Raw genomic sequence first — 19,805 nt, forward strand, 5'->3', positions numbered from 1 at the left:
TGCTGTGAGGTGTTAAACTCATGAGAAAGTCTCTAACTTCGCGCGGTATTCTGGGTCATTAAAAATGGTCAAGAGCAATTTGCAAACAGTTATTAGCAGAAAACTGAAATGGGAAAAAGAAAATGCTGTATCTTACACTACTTTAATCACTGCCTCACTTATTGCTTTCATTGGAACTGTGTGAGAACACCACCGTAGGTTGGGGCTATAAATAGAGCTGGAGCGTCAGCCCCTGGAACATCATGGCGGAGGTGTGTCAAATGTTTGTGGCATAGGTGCGGCGAATGAGGATACGGGGCCCAGAAGAGGCAAGGGCTCAGGGGCAGCACGGGCCAGCCCACACTGCGATATGTGTGCGCACTAGATCCATGCAGCAGAGCTGGTTTCCAGTCGTCCTGGTTAACCCTTGCCACTGGATAAAGACCTAACTCTGTCAAGCCCGTGTGGTGGCTGGTGTGCAACAGTCACCCCAAGTTTAAAAAATCCACACACAGGCATCTTCCAACCCCTCAACATCGGGTCCTTCATTGAGGCATCTGTGAACTCTCGTGGAAGCAAGTCATCCTCGTTCAAGGGACGATTGTCATTTTGATGCATGCTGCAAATTTATCAGTGTCTGCTTTATTTTGGAAGTTTGTTTCTATAACATATTTCAAGTTCCTCATTTGTAAAAGGGCATTTTATTTGTGCTGGCCTGCCCATTATTTGCCTCTCTAGTTTCCTCCTATCTTTGTTGAACAGTGGTTGGATTATTTTATATTTAAAGTGATTGCTGTATAATCATCCAGGAAATAAGCAATTATCAGTTTATCTAACTTCTGTCATGTACAAAGCAACATTTGTTCTGGTGTGGTAATAACTTTTTTATTACAAGCCCCTTTAGAATATTCCATCAAAGAATAACAAAATAATAGGAGACTTTGGAGTGTAGTTGCTACAATGTGCTTATTTCCATCAGAGGGCCATCTAGTGTTCAGTTAACAATATGCAAGTACCAAACCCATCAACTCCCAGAGCCACATCGGTTTACCATGGGCACTGTTCATCCAGATTGGGGAAGCGAGCTGGATAATATCACAACACCCTTACCTTTCCTCCCTTATTTTTTTACAAACTCCCCCCTTTTTTTCCTCTTTCCCAGGGCAGCTGGTGATGACTCCGCCATTCACACCCTCTCTAGACTCATCTATTGTTTCCGAACTTGCCATTACCATCTAATTTTGGCCCATCATCCCTTTTGTCTCTTAAATCACTCCTGCCTTCCACCCTCTCACAGACCTTCCCTTTTGTTCTTTCCTCCCCGCAGGGCCCCTGCACTTCCTTGCGAATCTGTTACATCTCGAGCATGCGGCAGTTCTGACGAAGGGTCACCGACCCGAAACGTTAACTCTGTTTCTCTCTCCACAGACGCTGCCTGGCCTGCTAATATTTCCAGCATTTTCTGTTTTTATTTCAGACTCCAGCATCCGCAGTATTTTGCTTTAATATCACAACACTGATTGATTTCAGCACAGGATTGGATGACCCAATGCACCGAGCCACAAGCAAGAGAATGTGTTTTCTACTCTGCTTGCCATTTCAGATTGGAGTCATCATCATAGGCAGTCCCTCGAAGCGAGGATGTCTTGCTTCCACACCAAGAAAGGATGAGTTCACATGTGTCTCAATCAAGGACCTAATATTCCAGGTCCCGAACTACATCCTGAAGGGTGGAAGATACCTATGCGTGGATTTTTTTTAACATGGGGTGGCCGTTGCACACCAGCCATCACACTGGGTCTTGGTCCAGTGGCAAGGATTAACCAAGACGACTGGAGAGCTGCTCTGCTGCACGGACCTAGTGCGCACACACATCGCAGTGTGGACTGGCCCGTGCTGCCCCTGGGCCCCTGGCCCAGAACTCAGGCTTCCTATGGACCCCGATCACGTCCCTCTACAATCTCTCGCTGCTCCTTCGCCCCGACCTCGCTGCTTCTGCTGTATCTGTCCACGCTCCAATCTCTGACCATTTATATAGCGACTTGCATTTACATAGAGCCTTTCACAACTACCGGACGTCTCAAAGCGCTTTGCAGCCAGTGAAGTACTTTTGAAGTGTAGTCACTGTACTAATTACTGAGCGCTTAAAAATGGAGCTCACAACTGCAGTGAATTGCACTAGAGAGGGTGCAGAGGCGATTTACTAGGATGCTGCCTGGAATGGAGAATCTTAGTTATGAGGACAGATTGGATAGGCTGGGTTTGTTCTCATTGGAACAGAGGAGGTTGAGAGGAGACCTTATCGAGGTGTACAAAATATTGAGGGGCCTGGACATTGTGGATAGTAAGTGTCTATTTCCATTGGTGGAGGGGGATATTACGAGGGGGCATATTTTTAAGGTGGTTGGTGGAAGGTTTAGAGTGGATTTGAGGGGGGGTCTTCTTTACGCAGAGGGTTGTGGGGATCTGGAACTCGCTGCCTGGAAGAGTGGTGGATGCAGAAACCCTCACCACTTTCAAGAGATGGTTGGATGGGCACTTAAAGTGCAGTAACCTGCAGGGTTACAGACCTAGAGCTGGTAATTGGGATTAGACTGGGATGACCTTTTGTTGGACGGCACAGATATAATGGTAAGTACTGCAGGGAATAGAATACAGCCAGGGTGATCTTCAGGACTAGTGTTGATCGCCTGGATGGGGTCGGAGAGGAATTTTCCCAGATTTTTTTCTCCCTAAATTGGCCTGGGTTTTTAATCTGGTTTTTGCCTCTCCCAGGAGATCACGTGGCTCCAGTTGGGATGGCGTGTAGAATGTTTCAGTTGTGTGGGGCGGACTGGTTGGGCTGGGTGCTCTTTCCCTTTCCGTCATTGTTCATAGGTTTATATGTAACCATTAGGGCTGCTGATAAAGGGCAGTGCGGCTCTTTGTCGGCCGGCGTGGACACGATGGGTTGAAATGGCCTCCTTCAGCGCTGTAAATTTCTATGTTTCTATGTTAATTTCTATATTTCTATTATTTCTGGCAACGCCTCAGTTACAGCTCTGACAGGTCCAACGGCTTTGATACAAATATGCTCGAGATGAATTTACAGAGATGAGTTCTTGTCTTTGTAGAAGGGCTCAGAGGATCATTTATGACCTTATCCCCTAGGTGACACCAACAGAAACCATGTGTTTATCTTCCCTGTACACTGACGATACTCAGCCCTCCACCAGCTCTCTAGACCCCGACACTGACTTTGTGCTGTCAGACTGCCTGTCCAACACCCAGTTTTCTCCAATTAAACATTGGGAAGACCGAAACCAATGTCTCAGGCCCCCGCCGCAAACTCCATACCCTGACCACCAATTTCATTCCCCCTCCCTGGCCATTCTATCAAGTCAAACCAGACTCTTTCCAAACTCGACATACATCTTGTTCCTGAGCTGAGCTTCTGATCTTGCATCCTCTTCATCGCATTTTCCATACCTCGGGAGCCTATTATCAGCAAGGGCAGACATCAACGACGAGGTTCAACACCACCTCCAGTGCGCCAGCGCAGCCTTCGGCCGCCTGAGGAAAAGAGTGTTCGAAGATCAGACCCTCAAATCTGGCACCAAGCTCATGGTCTACAGGACTGTAGTGATACCTGCCCTCCTGTATGGCTCAGAGACGTGGACCATATATAGTAGACACCTCAAATCGCTGGAGAAATACCACCAGCATTGTCTCCGCATCATCATCATAGGCAGTCTCTTGAAATCTTGCTTCCACTCTAAAAGTGAGTTCTCAGGTGGCTGTACAGTGCAATGCTGGAATTATAGTCTCTGTCACAGGTGGGACAGACAGTGGTTGAGGGAAGGGGTGGGTGGGACTGGTTTGTCGCATGCTCCTTCCACTACCCGCGCTTGGTTTCTGCATGCTCTCAGCGACGAGACTCGAGGTGCTCAGCGCCCTCCCGGATGCTCTTCCTCCACTTAGGGCAGTCTTTGGCCAGGGACTCCCAGGTGTCGGTGGGGATGTTGCACTTTATCAAGGAGGCTTTGAGGGTGTCCTTGAAACATTTCCTCTGCCCACCTGGGGCTCGCTTGCCGTGTAGGAGTTTCAAGTAGAGCGCTTGCTTTGGGAGTCTCGTGTCTGGCATGCGGATGATGTGGCCCGCCCAGCAGAGCTGGTCGAGTGTGGTCAGCGCTTCGACGCTGGGGATGTTGGCCTGAGCGAGAACACTGATGTACATCCACTTCTGTAACATCACCCATCTCCCCTTCCACCTCAGCCCATCTGCTGCCGAAACTCTCATCCATGCCTTTAGGTCATGTCCAAACTTAACTGTCCCGCTCCCTCCTGGCTGGCCACTCATCCAGCCTCTACCTCGTGAACTTGAGCTCCTCCAAAGCTCTGCTGGTGCATCCTATCCTGTGCACCTCACCTTGCTACATTGCCTCCAATTTAGAATTTGATCCTCATATTTAAATCCCTTCAGGTCCTTGCCCTCCCCTATCTCTGTAATCTTCTCCAGTCCTAACAACCCCCATAGAACTCTCTCTCTCCGTCCGTCTGACTGATGGCTTGTGCATACCCCACTTCCTTCGCCCCACAATTGGCAACTGTTTTTTCATTTGCCCAGGCCTCACATTCTGGAGCTTCCTCCCTAAACCCCTCCATCTCCCTCTCCTCCTCCTCGAAGACATTCCTTAATATCCATCATTTTCACTAAGCTTTTGGCGACCTCGTTCGCCATCTCAACAGCAGGCAAGCAATGTTACAGATATGGAAGTAGGCAGTCTTTGCGCTGGAAGTATTTGGGTGGCAGAAGCTCAGCCACATTGAATGATCACACTTCAAAGCAATATGTTGTACGTGAAACTTTTTAAGATCTGTTAAATACAGAACGTGCTACATAAATTGTCTATATATTCTAGAAACATGATCAGCTGATGCACCTGTTTTCTCAGTGCTGTTCACACTTGAAATGTGTTGAAAATTCTCATGGCAAGATGGAAAATTGTTATTACAGATTGTAACCTCTAACTCACTCAGCTACAGGAACCATCATTGATTACACAGAAACTAATGGCCCTACTCACTGAAATCACTTGGCAAACAGCAACGAGTTACAATGAGTAAGATCCCAACACTGACATTACATTTAGCCCAAGTTAGACCAGTATTGTCCAAGGGAATGCAGACGTGGCTAACCGCATTTCTGATATAGTAATACTTGTGCATGTGATTATTTGCATGTGTACTTTTGTTTGTTGACAATGATAAGACTAGCATGCGAGCACTTTATTAAAATTCCGTGATTACTAAATGATGGCAGTTTAAGTAAATATATACATGAAGTACATTTACATGTATTGAGAATGTGCGCAAGGCATTTTGTACAAAAATTAGTGCATGCATTAGCAAAATACAGTGGTACCATAGCCACACCTGACGCTAGTCAGCAAATTCAAATGGGCAACACTGGGTTGAGGAGGAGAAAATAAGCTGCCGTTAGTTTCTAATAATCCAAACTATGCTGGAAATGTCCTTTCCACAGGATGGAGATGTGGCAGCAATGCCCGTGTTTAGAATAACCCAGCCGAGGCCTACTGTCTGAGGTTCATTCATGAGCCACAGGGCCTGTGGCATGAAATCCCTGCCTGCCAGCGACTTAATGCAAAAAAAAGACATTGATCAAATTATTTGGAGGCAGTTCAGAGAAGGTTCACTAGGTTGATTCCGGAGATGAGCGAGTTGACTTATGAGGAAAGGTTGAGGAGGTTGGGCCTCTACTCATTGAAATTCAGAAGAATGAGAGGTGATCTTATCGAAATGTATAAGATTATGAGGGGACTTGACAAGGTAGATGCAGAGAGGATGTTTCCACTGATGGGGGAGACTAGAACTAGAGGGCATGATCTTAGAATAAGGGTCCACCCATTTAAAACAGGTGAGGAGAAATTTCTTCTCTCTGAGGGTTGTAAATCTATGGAATTCACTGCCCGAGAGAGATGTGGAAGCTGGGACATTGAGTAAATTTAAGACAGAAATAGACAGTTTCTTAACCAATAAGGGGATATGGGGAGCGGGCGGGGAAGTGGAGCTAAGTCCATGATCAGATCAGCCATGATTGTACTAAATGGCAGAGCAGGCTCGAGGGGCCATATGGCCTACTCCTGCTCCTATTTCTTATGTTCTTATAAACTTGTGAAAAAGTAGCCACCTGGGCAAAATGAAAGGGACAGCATTTGGTCAGAAACCCCAGGATACTTCACTTAAAAGCCAGACTATGCAATTATGAGCAATTAATCTGATCTGAATCCCCCCACCCGCAGACAGATACGCAACCACATTAAATAATCAGCAGGCCTCAGAAGAGGAAATAACCTGAAACAACATTAAACCGATTAACTAATGACTGTGATTCATAGGGCAGATCCCACAGACCAACTCCCTGCTGATTCACAAGCTCCAACAGCAGGAAACCAAGACGTACTTTTAAAAAGGATCTCTGTTCCTGGTTAATAGCGGAGGCAGAGACCAGGTCAGTGATTAATCTCAGCATGAAAGGCAAAAAAAAAACTAACTTGAAATCAGTCTCCATGCCATCCAGGAATCAGTCCTGGCTCCCGATCACTAACCAAAAAACTATCGCAAGCCAATGATGCAATCCTGCTGTGTTGTGCTGCGCCCTGGATAACCTGCCAACACAAAGGCAAGGCACCAGACAGCAACTTGCGCCTGTGAAACTTGTATTTATATAGCACCTTTAACAGTGATATGTCCCAAGGCGCTTCACAGGGATGCTCTGCAATAAAAATTTGACACCGAGTTGCACAAGTAGAAATTAGAGCAGGTCACCAAAAGCTTGATCAAAGAGATATGTTTTAAGGAGCGTCTTGAAGGAGGAAAGAGAGGCAGAGGGGCTTAGGCAGGGAGTTCCAGAGCTTGGGGCCTAGGCAACAGAGGGCACAGCCCCCAATGGTTGAGCGATTATAATCAGGGATGCTCAAAGGGCAGAATTAGAGGAGCGCGAACATCTCGGGGGGTTGTAGGGCTGGAGGAGATGAGAAAGATAGGGAGGGGCGAGGTCATGGAGGGATTTGAAAATAAGGATGGGAATTTTGAAACAGGCGCTGCTTAACTGGAAGCTGTAATGTCTGTAAGCTTGTAATGCTTGTAGCTCCACACTGTGTACTGCAGCTGCATAGTTAATCATTAAACAACAGGAAGCTTTCCGGAGAGTTCCGAGAGAGTAGCCTGTCATCTTAGGAAGCTGTGTGTGCTGTGCTCTGTGAAGATATCACATTTGGCGGCGAGATGGGAGATTTTTCGGATGTTTAAAGCTTAAATTTTGTTGGTGAAGGATTCAGCCAGCCGACAGAAGACTTTGGAAGTTTCTGTCTTTGAAAAAAGCTACAAAAATCCGAGGTAAAATATAGCACACGGTGTGAACAACTAGAGATTAAAAATGTAATCGGATATTTGGGTGAATATAGACACGACCAGGAACGTTTTAAAGCATACGTGGATTGGCTAGAAATGTATTTCACTGCAAATAATATAATCGAAGTTCCAGACAATGCAGTCCAGAACTAGGCTGTGTTGGAACGTAAGAAAGCGATCTTCTTATCAGTGGCAGGTCCGGTATTATACGAAACCCTTGTAAATCTGCTTGTGCCTGACGAGCCAAAGGACACAACGCTTAAAGAGATTTTAACGAAGCTGGAACAGTACTATAACCCCAAACTGTTAGAAATTGCTGAAAGCTATCGTTTCGGGATTCGGAATCAAAAGGCGGAAGTATCGCTGATTATATCATAGCATTAAAAAAGCTATTGATACACTGTAATTTTGGAAACTTTCAAAACCGAGCATTACAGGATCGTTTTATTTGTGGGGTGAAAAATGATGCGATCAGAAGGAAGTTACTGATGACAGATGACTTGACCTTTGAGATTGCTTGTCAGACAGCGAGGTCGATGAGCATGGCCGAACAATATTCCCGAGAATTAAATAATAATTACGGTCGTCAGTCAACCGCGGTAAATCACCTGCAGGTTCAAAGTAAAAGACGGCCAGGGCCGAAAGTCTCAGAAACTGGAAATTCTACCAGAACATCGAAGTCTTGCTATAGGTGCCTGGGACAACACATTGCTCAAAGTTGTCCATACGTGAAGGCAGAGTGTTTCTTCTGCAGAAAGACAGGGCATCTTGCGAAAGCATGCTGACTGAAGGGTAAACCAATTTTTAAAGCTATGAGTCCAGCGTTCAAAGCTATGAGTAGTAATCCAAAGAGACTACATAGCTTGGAAGAACAACAACAGGACGAGGAGATGTTAGAATTACACGTCATCAGGAGCAGAAGGTTAACGGACGATTCGGAAAACATCAAAATCCACATAGATGTTGCGGGATTCAAGATACCAATGGAAATTGACACGGCTGCATCCGTGAGTGTAGTACCGGAGTCGCTGTACCGCGACAAATTGCGTGATTTCCAACTGGAGAAATCCAAGATAGAGCTGTGAGGCTACTCGGGAGAGAAAATTCCTGTAGTAGGCTGTATCACCGTACCGGTGAAATGTAAAGATCAATTTCAGAACTTGCCTCTAATAATAGTGAAAGGAGACAAGACTGCTTTATTAGGAAGAAATTGGTTGAGCTCACTGAAGCTGGATTGGAGTGAGATTTTCTGTGTGGAAGCGAGATTTTCGTCAACGGAAGAGTTATCAAGCAGTATCCGAAGGTGTTCTGCGAAACGGGCAGCCCGATCCAAGGCTTCAAGGCGAGTGTCAGGGTACAGAGGGATGCTAGATCGGTTTACTACAAGCCACGTTCCGTACCATAGGCACTCAAGGAGAAAGTTGAGCAAGAACTCAAAAGACTAGAGACTGAGAACATTATTTGTAAGATAGATCAATGTAATTGGGCTACACCCATTGTTATTGTACCGAAGTCTGATGGTAAAGTAAGATTGTGTGGTGATTATAAGGTAACCGTAAACCAGGTTCTAGAGGGTAATGTCCCCAATACATTGCCGAATATAGAAGATTTGTTCACAACATTGACAGGTGGTCAGATCTTCTCAAAACTGGATCTTACGAATGCCTACTTACGGCTTGAACTAGATGAGGAGTCCAAGTCATGTTTGACTAAATACTCATCTAGGCCAATATCAATTTAATAGGCTGCCGTTTGGAGTGTCTTCCACCCCTGCCATATTCCAAATCTGATGATGAACCAGATTTTGCAAGGTATTGAAGGGGTAGTATGTTATTTGGATAACATACCAATTTCAGCATCAAATAGGCAAATTCATAACATATTGAATAAAGTCCTCAAACGGCTAGAGGAGCACAGAGTACGAGTATCTGCTCGTAAGTGTGAGTTATTTAAAAACTCAGTGGAGTACTTAGGGTACAGAGTAGACAAAGATGGTTTACATCCAACCATGGAAAAATTGGATGCGATTAGAAATGCACCCACTCCCAGGAATATCACTGAACTTCGTTCATTCTTGGGTCTTTTGAACTATTATGGGAAGTTCCTGCCAAATTTGGCTACAGTATTACATCCTCTGAATGAACTTTTGAAAAAACAGGTCCAGTGGAAGTTGTCAAAAGAATGCGAAACAACATTCAAGAAGTGTAAAAACAAATTGGTAGAGAGCACCATGTTAGTTCACCACAACACATCTAAGGAGATTAAACTAGCATGTGATGCCTCTCCATATGGAGTTGGGGCAGTAATCTCTCATGTATTAAGTGGTGGGGAGGAGAGACCAATTGCTTTTGCTTCACGCACTCTCAGTGCCAGTGAGAGAAATTATGCGCAAATTGAAAGGGAAGCTTTGGCATTAATTTTTGGGGTCAAGAAGTTTCACAAATATTTGTATGGTTGTAAATTTACCATCGTTACGGACCATAAGCCCCTAACAGCAATCCTCCATCCAAAGTCCCCAAAGAAATGGCGGACCAACTGAACAAGTACTTTGGTTCGGTATTCACGAAGGAGGACACAAACAACCTTCCGGTTATAAAAGGGGTTAGAGAGTCTAGTAAGGAGGAGGAACTGAGGGAAATCCTTATTAGCCGGGAAATTGTGTTGGGGAAATTGATGGGATTGAAGGCCGATAAATCCCCAGGGCCTGATGGACTGCATCCCAGAGTACTTAAGGAGGTGGCCTTGGAAATAGTCGATGCATTGACAGTCATTTTCCAGCATTCCATTGACTCTGGATCAGTTCCTATAGAGTGGAGGGTAGCCAATGTAACCCCACTTTTTAAAAAAGGAAGGAGAGAGAAAACAGGGAATTATAGACCGGTCAGCCTGACATCGGTAGTGGGTAAAATGATGGAATCAATTATTAAGGATGTCATAGCAGTGCATTTGGAAAGAGGTGACATGATAGGTCCAAGTCAGCATGGATTTGTGAAAGGGAAATCATGCTTGACAAATCTTCTGGAATTTTTTGAGTATGTTTCCAGTAGAGTGGACAAGGGAGAACCAGTTGATGTGGTATATTTGGACTTTCAGAAGGCGTTCGACAAGGTCCCACACAAGAGATTGATGTGCAAAGTTAGAGCACATGGGATTGGGGGTAGTGTGCTGACATGGATTGAGAACTGGTTGTCAGACAGGAAGCAAAGAGTAGGAGTAAATGGGTACTTTTCAGAATGGCAGGCAGTGACTAGTGGGGTACCGCAAGGTTCTGTGCTGGGGCCCCAGCTGTTTACACTGTACATTAATGATTTAGATGAGGGGATTAAATGTAGTATCTCCAAATTTGCGGATGACACTAAATTGGGTGGCAGTGTGAGCTGCGAGGAGGATGCTGTGAGGCTGCAGAGCGACTTGGATAGGGGTTAGGTGAGTGGGCAAATGCATGGCAGATGAAGTATAATGTAGATAAATGTGAGGTTATCCACTTTGGTGGTAAAAACAGAGAGACAGACTATTATCTGAATGGTGACAGATTAGGAAAAGGGGAGGTGCAAAGAGACTTGGGTGTCGTGGTACATCAGTCATTGAAGGTTGGCATGCAGGTGCAGCAGGCGGTTAAGAAATCAAATGGCATGTTGGCCTTCATAGCAAAGGGATTTGAGTACAGGGGCAGGGAGGTGTTGCTACAGTTGTACAGGGCATTGGCGAGGCCACACCTGGAGTATTGTGTACAGTTTTGGTCTCCTAACCTGAGGAAGGACATTCTTGCTATTGAGGGAGTGCAGCGAAGGTTCACCAGACTGATTCCCGGGATGGCGGGACTGACCTATCAAGAAAGACTGGATCAACTGGGCTTGTATTCACTGGAGTTCAGAAGAATGAGAGGGGACCTCGTAGAAACATTTAAAATTCTGACGGGGTTAGACAGGTTAGATGCAGGAAGAATGTTCCCAATGTTGGGGAAGTCCAGAACCAGAGGTCACAGTCTAAGGATAAGGGGTAAGCCATTTAGGACCGAGATGCGGAGGAACTTCTTCACCCAGAGAGTGATGAACCTGTGGAATTCTCTACCACAGAAAGTTGTTGAGGCCAATTCACTAAATATATTCAAAAAGGAGTTAGATGAGGTCCTTACTACTAGGGGGATCAAGGGGTATGGCGAGAAAGCAGGAATGGGGTACTGAAGTTGAATGTTCAGCCATGAACTCATTGAATGGCGGTGCAGGCTAGAAGGGCCGAATGGCCTACTCCTGCACCTATTTTCTATGTTTCTATGTTTCTATGTTTCCAACATTAGCTGCAGCCCGAATGCAGAGATGGGCTTTGATTTTGTCAGCATATACATATGATATTGAATACAGATGATCAGCTGATCACAGTAATGCTGATGCAATGTCTCGATTGCCTTCCCCATCACAGGTTACACCCGATAGGGAAGAAGTGTTTTATTTTTCATACATTGATGAACTACCAGTCACAGCTGAAGAGATTGGTAGAGCAACCAAACGTGACCCAGTGATGTCAAAGGTGTATGAGTATATTGCAAATGGATGGCCAAACCAGGTAACAGACAAAGATACACATCCATTCTTCATTCGTAGAATGAATTATCAGTCGATAAAGATTGTATCATGTGGAGTGCAAGAGTGGTTATACCAAATAAATTCAGGTCCAAATTATTAGGAGACCTCCATGACCAGCACCTGGGAATGTGCTTGACCAAGAGTTTTGCACGCAGTTATTTATGGCGGCCAGGCTATGATAAAGATATAGAGTACATCGTCAGTCAGTATACGACATAGAAACATAGAAAATAGGTGCAGGAGTCGGCCATTCGAGCCTGCACCGCCATTCAATGAGTTCATGGCTGAACATGCAACTTCAGTACCCCATTACTGCTTTCTCACCATACCACTTGATCCCCCTAGTAGTAAGGACTACATCTAAATCCTTTTTGAATACATTTAGTGAATTGGCCTCAACAACTTTCTGTGGTAGAGAATTCCACAGGTTCACCACTCTCTGGGTGAAGAAGTTTCTCCTCATCTCGGTCCTAAATGGCTTACCCCTTATCCTTAGACTGTGACCCCTGGTTCTGGACTTCCCCAACATTAATAAGAACATAATAACATAAGAATTAGGAACAGGAGTAGGCCATCTAGCCCCTCGAGCCTGCTCCGCCACCCAACAAGATCACGGCTGATCTGGCCGTGGACTCAGCTCCACTTACCCGCCCGTTCCCCATAACCCTTAATTCCCTTATTGGTTAAAAATCTATCTATCTGTGACTTGAATACATTCAATGAGCTAGCCTCAACTGCTTCCTTGGGCAGAGAATTCCAGAGATTCACAACCCTCTAGGAGAAGAAATTCCTTCTCAACTCGGTTTTAAATTGGCTCCCCTGTATTTTGAGGCTGTGCCCCCTAGTTCTAGTCTCCCTGACCAGTGGAAACAACCTCTCTGCCTCTATCCTGTCTCTCCCCTTCATTATTTTAAATGTTTCTATAAGATCACCCCTCATCTTTCTGAACTCCAACGAGTAAAGACCCAGTCTACTCAATCTATCATCATAAGGTAACCCCCTCATCTCCGGAATCAGCCTAGTGAATCGTCTCTGTACCCCCTCCAAAGCTAGTATATCCTTCCTTAAGTAAGGTGACAAAAACTGCACGCAGTACTCCAGGTGCGGCCTCACCAATGCCCTGTACAGTTGCAGCAGGACCTCCCTGCTTTTGTACTCCAACCCTCTCACAATGAAGGCCAACATTCCATTCGCCTTCCTGATTACCTGCTGCACCTGCAAGCTAACTTTTTTTGGGGGATTCATGCACAAGGAACCAAAAAGAGTTTCATGCACAAGGAATTCTGGCTGCACTTCAGTCCCACTCTCCTGATGTTTGGGCACCCTGTGCAGAGGGGAGCGGGTAGGTCCGAAGGCCTCCTCGTAGGACTGCTCCTGGGCACGGCCAAGGGTGCCATCAGCCGGTCCAGGCAGCGGGCGGTCGTTCAACCTGACTGCCTGCCTCTCTTCCGCTCTTACATCCGGTTCAGGGTGTCCTTGGAGATGGAGCACGCGGTGTCCACCGGTACGCTCGCGGCCTTCCGCGAGAGGTGGGCACCGGAGGGACTGGAGTGCATCATCACGCCCGGCAACCAAATTTTAATTTGATTTTACGTTTTAAAGTTTAATTTGTTTTAATTGCCGGTGCTTTTAGTGTCCCCCTCCCCTTTTATAGGGGGCACTGGAAAAATTTGATTTTAGCGCCCCAAAAAAAACCAAAAAAAGAAAAAAAAGGAAAAAAAAAAAGGGGCCTTGAAAATGTCTGCTGTGTCACCCAGGCGGGTGGCATGGTTTTAATGTTTATGTTTATTTTCAGGTAAACTCAAAAGAGTTTCATGCACAAGGACCCCCAGGTCCCTCTGCACTGCAGCATGTTGTAATTTCTCCCCATTCAAATAATATTCCCTTTTACTGTTTTTTTTCCCCAAGGTGGATGACCTCACATTTTCCAACATTGTATTCCATCTGCCAAACCTTAGCCCATTCACTTAACCTATCTAAATCTCTTTGCAGCCTCTGTGTGTCCTCTACATAACCCGCTTTCCCACTAATCTTTGTGTCATCTACAAATTTTGTTACACTACACTCTGTCCCCTCTTCCAGGTCATCTATGTATATTGTAAACAGTTGTGGTCCCAGCACCGATCCCTGTGGCACACCACTAACCACCGATTTCAACCCGAAAAGGACCCATTTTTCCCGACTCTCTGCTTTCTGTTAGCCAACCAATTCTCGATCCATGCTGATACATTTCCTCTGACTCCGCGTACCTTTATCTTCTGCAGTAACCTTTTGTGTGGCACCTTATCAAATGCCTTTTGGAAATCTAAATACACCACATCCATCGGTACACCTCGATCGTTATGCTCGTTATATCCTCAAAGAATTCCAGTAAATTAGTTAAACATGATTTCCCCTTCATGAATCCATGTTGCGTCTGCTTGATTGCACTATTCCTATCTAGATGTCCCGCTATTTCTTCTTTAATGATAGCTTCAAGCGTTTTCCTCACTACAGATGTTAAACTAACCGGCCTATAGTTACCTGCCTTTTGTCTGCCCCCTTTTTTAAACAGAGGAGTTACATTAGCTGCTTTCCAATCCGATGGCACCTCCCCAGAGTCCAGAGAATTTTGGTAGATTATAACGAATGCATCTGCTATAACTTCCGTCATCTCTTTTAATACCCTGGGATGCATTTCATCAGGACTAGGGGACTTGTCTACCTTGAGTCCCATTAGCATGCCCAGCACTACCTCCCTAGTGATAGTGATTGTCTCAAGGTCCTCCCTTCCCACATTCCCGTGACCAGTAATTTTTGGCATGGTTTTTGTGTCCTCCACTGTGAAGACCGAAGCAAAATAATTGTTTAAGGTCTCAGCCATTTCCACATTTCCCATTATTAAATCCCCTTTCTCATCTTCTAAGGGACCAACATTTACTTTAGTCACTCTTTTCCGTTTTATATATCGGTAAAAGCTTTTACTATCTGTTTTTATGTTTTGCGCAAGTTTACATTCGTAATCTAGCTTCCCCTTCTTTATTGCTTTCTTAGTCATTCTTTGCTGTCGTTTAAAATTTTCCCAATCTTCTAGTTTCCCACTAACCTTGGCCACCTTATACGCATTTGTTTTTAATTTGATACTCTCCTTTATTTCCTTGGTTTTCCATGGCTGGTTATCCCTTCTCTTACCGCCCTTCTTTTTCACTGGAATATATTTTTGTTGAGCACTATGAAAGAGCTCCTTAAAAGTCCTCCACTGTTCCTCAATTGTGCCACCGTTTAGTCTGTGTTCCTAGTCTACTTTAGCCAATTCTGCCCTCATCCCACTGTAGTCCCCTTTGTTTAAGCATAGTACGCTCGTTTGAGACACTACTTCCTCACCCTCAATCTGTATTACAAATTCAACCATACTGTGATCACTCATTCCGAGAGGATCTTTTACTCGGAGATCGTTTATTATTCCTGTCTCATTACACAGGACCAGATCTAAGATAGCTTGCTCCCTGTAGGTTCTGTAACATACTGTTCTAAGAAACAATCCCGTCTGCATTCTATGAATTCCTCAAGGCTACCCCGTGCAATTTGATTTGACCAATCGATATGTAGGTTAAAATCCCCCATGATTACTGCCGTTCCTTTTTCACATGCCTCCATTATTCCCTTGATTATTGTCCGCCCCACCGTGAAGTTATTATTTGGGGGCCTATAAACTACGCCCACCAGTGACTTTTTCTCCTTACTATCTCTAATCTCCACCCACAATGATTCAACATTTTGTTCATTGGAGCCAATATCGTGTCTCTCAACTGCCCTGATATCATCCTTTATTAACAGAGCTACCCACCTCCTTTCCCTTCTTGTCTATCTTTCCGAATCGTCAGATACCCCTGTATGTTTAATTCCCAGTCTTGGCCACCCTGCAACCACGTTTCTGTAATGGCCACCAAATCATACCCATTTGTAATGATTTGTGCCATCAACTCATTTACTTTATTTTGAATGCTGCATGCGTTTAAGTAGAGTGTTTTAATACTAGTTCTTAAACCATGATTTTTAGTTTTGACCCCTCCTGCAGCCCCTTTATATGTCAATCGGTAAGCAAGCAACCAACCACCAGTACCATTACAGCCATGGAAATGGCCTCCCAAGGTGTGGCAAAGGCTACATATTGATTTTGCTGAGTTCGATGGACAACAATTGTTCATTGTAATTGATAGCCATTCAAAGTGGGTTGAGGTGTTTCCAATGTGGAAAATAACAAGTAAAACATTGGACATTTTACGAAAATTATTTTCTGCATTTGGCATCCCTGAAGAAATTGTTTTGGATAATGGACCACAATTTCGTTCAGAAGAATTTGCACAATTCACGAGCAAAAATGGTATGAAACATACCAAGGTTCCACCATACCACCCTGCTTCGAATGGTGCAGCAGAGCGCACTGTACAAATTGTCCAATGTGCCCTCATAAAACAAATGTTAGATCCAAATCCAAGAAAACGACAATTGCCATTGGATCACAAATTGACTAATTTTTTGATTACATATCGAAATACTCCTCATACAACTACTAATAGAACACCAGCAGAATTGTTTCTCAAACGACAGCCACGAACCAGATTCTCATTGTTCAAGCCAAATTTGGCAGTCTGTAGAAGAGATACAATTAAGACAAAAAGAGAATCACGATGAAGGCAGAGTAAGATAGAAGAGTGAAATTAAACTAGGTGAGAGTGAAGAACCATCGCTATAAATGGTTAAAGTGGTTACCCGGAAGAGTGGTGAAGATATGTGGTCCTCGCACATATTTGGTAAAGCTGTTTGATAATGGACAGGTTAGGTTTGTCCATACTAATCATATTTTACCTACAGACATGGAAGGAGTTGAAGATGGGAATGATTCAATTATTTCTGACGCATCATAGTTTTGATATACCGGTAGCAAATCCTAAATCCAATGTGCTGGAAACAAATCCAGGAGAGAATCAGAATGAAAGTCTGAGTCCGAGTCAGGGAAACATCGAGCCTGAAGTTAGAGTGAGTGCAAGTGAAAATCAAGGAAATTCCGTGGAGGAAATTGTTCCTCAGGAGGAGCCTCAAATGAGTGTGAAATCAACACCATGTTTGGAAGCTTCTGTTTGAGAGTGAAGGTGTCCTCTTCGAAACAGAAAACAAGTGGTAAAGTTAAATTTGCAAATATGTATAAAAATTAAAGTTATTTATGATGGCTTTTTCATTAAGGAGGGAGAAGTGCAATGTTTGTAAGCTTGGAATGCTTGTTGCTCCACACTGTGGATGTGGACGTATTGTGTACTGCAGCTGCATAGTTAATCATTAAACAAGCAGCTTTCCGGAGAGTTCCCAGAGAGCAGCCTGCCATCTTAGGAAGCTGTGTGTGCTGTGAAGATATCACAGAAGCCAATGTAAGTCAGCAAGCACAGGGGTGATCACAGGTGACATCTAACAAGGAGACACCTTGGAGGCAGAAATTTATCAGAAAGCTACCAGGAACTTCAGCTATGTGGCAAGATTAAAGAAGCTAGGATTATTCTTAGAGCAAGGGTGCTCAACCCAGGATCCACCAAAAATGTGGGAAAAAAAACACGTTGAGCAGTGAGAATTGGAGTCGGGACAAGCGATGGCCGAGATCCTTGAACATCAAGAGATGCCATCCAATGAGTGAATCAGAGCCACGATCTTCAGTGAGGTTTTGAAGTGTGGAGTAAAAAGCCAGCTGGTCTGTGCACGAGGCAGCGATTGGTGTTTGGATGCAGCAGAGAATTGGTGCCAGACAGCACGTGACTTAAAGAACCCAAGAACATAATAGCAGCAAGCCATACGCCCCTCGAGCCTGCTTCGATCATGGCCTCAGGTCCACTTCCCCGCCTGCTCCCCATAACCCCTTATCAGTTAAGAAAGTGTATATCTGTCATAAATTTATTCAATGTCCCAACTTCCACAAATCCACAACCCTGGAGAGAAGAAATCTAATCTCAGTTTTAAATAGATGGCCCCTTATTCTAAGATCGTGCCCTCTAGTTCTAGTCTCCCCCATCAGTGGAAACATCCTCTCTGCATCCACCTTGTCAAGCCCCCTCAAATCTTATGACCTGCGGAATTCTCTACCACAGAATGTTGTCAAGTTAGATATATTCAAAAGGGATTTAGAGGTGGCCCTCAAGGATCAAGGGGTATGGAGAGAAAGCAGGAATGGGGTACTGAAGTTGCATGATCATATTGAATGATGATTCAGGCTCGAAGGGCCAAATGGCCTACTCCTGCACCTATTTTCTAAGATCACACCTCATTCTTCTGAATTCCAATTGAAGCTCAACCTACTGAACCTTTCAAGTCAACCCCCTCTCTGGAATCAACCTTGTGAACCTTCTCTGAACTGCCTCCAAAGCAAGTGTATCCTTTTGTAAATATGGAAACCACTACACACAGTATTCCACGTGTGGCCTCATCCATACCCTGTACAGCTGTAACAAGACTTTCCTGCTTTTATACTCCATCCCCTCTGCAATAAAGGCCAAAGCTTTTAGTTTCCCCAGTGAGTCGTGCGTCAAATCAGTTGGTACAATTCTCCACCTGTCCACGTTTTCGTCTTGCTTCCGATTTCTCAACTCCTCTCACCTCACTGGCATCCAGTCCTTGAACTACAGTACGCAGACGACGCTCGTGTCTGAACTCCCAAGTCATAGTCGACATCTTCACCGAGGTGTATGAAAGCATGTGCCTTATACTAAACATCCATAAGACAAAGGTCCTCCACCAACCTGACCTTACCACAAAGCATTGTGCCCACCCCCCAAAATCAAGATCCACGGCACGGCCCTGGACAACATGGACCACTTTCCATACCTCGGGAGCCTATCAGCAAGGGCCGACACCACCTTCAGCGTGCCAGCGCAGCCTTTGGAAAAGTGTTCGATGATCAGGCCCTCAAATCTGCCACCAAACTTACGGTCTACAGGGCTATAGTGATACCCACCCTCCTGTATGGCTCAGATGTGGACCATGTACAGTAGACACCTCAAGTTGCTGGAGAAATACCAGCGATACCTCCACAAGATCCTGCAAATCCAGAGGACAGATGCACCAACATTAGTGTCCTCAATTGGGCCAACATCCCCAGCATCAAAGCACTGACCACTTGACCAGCTTTGTTGGGCAGGCTACATGCCAGACTCCCAAACGCTCTACTCTGAATTCCTACATGGCAAGCGAGCCCCAGGTGGGAAGAAACATTAAGGACCCCCTCAAAACCTCCTTGATAAAATGCAACATCCAACACCTGGAAGTCGCTGGCCAAAGATCACCCTAAATGGAGGAAGTGCATCCGGGAGGGCACCAAGCACCTGGAGTCTCGCTGCAAAGTGCATGTAGAAATCAAGTGTAGGCAGTGGAAGGAGCGTGCGGCAAACCAGTCCCACCCACCCCTTTCCAACAACTATCTGTCCCACCGTGGCAGACTATGGTGCTCGTATTGGACTATTCAATCACCCAAGGACTCACTTACCAAGAGTGGAAGCAAGTCTTCCTTGATTTTGAGGGACTGCCTATGTCTTGGAAGAATTTTATGAGGCTAAGAAATCATGCTGCCCAAATTGCAGCTTCTAGCAACTGCAGGGTTGTGATGTTCCAGAAGCTGGAGGAATCATGAGGAAAAATCAGGACCAATGATCCCTGCAAACTGCAGCACACCAGGAACCTGATGCAACCACTTTCCAATGAGAAAAACAGTGCATATACATGAGGGGCCACACAGCACCAAATTTACAGGGAACATTGATCAGGACTGTGCTGGAGATAAAACACCATTCTGCAGCCTGGATGCTGCTAATT

The sequence above is a fragment of the Pristiophorus japonicus genome, chromosome 8, assembly GCF_044704955.1.
Source record: "Pristiophorus japonicus isolate sPriJap1 chromosome 8, sPriJap1.hap1, whole genome shotgun sequence".
Lineage (NCBI taxonomy): Eukaryota > Metazoa > Chordata > Chondrichthyes > Pristiophoridae > Pristiophorus > Pristiophorus japonicus.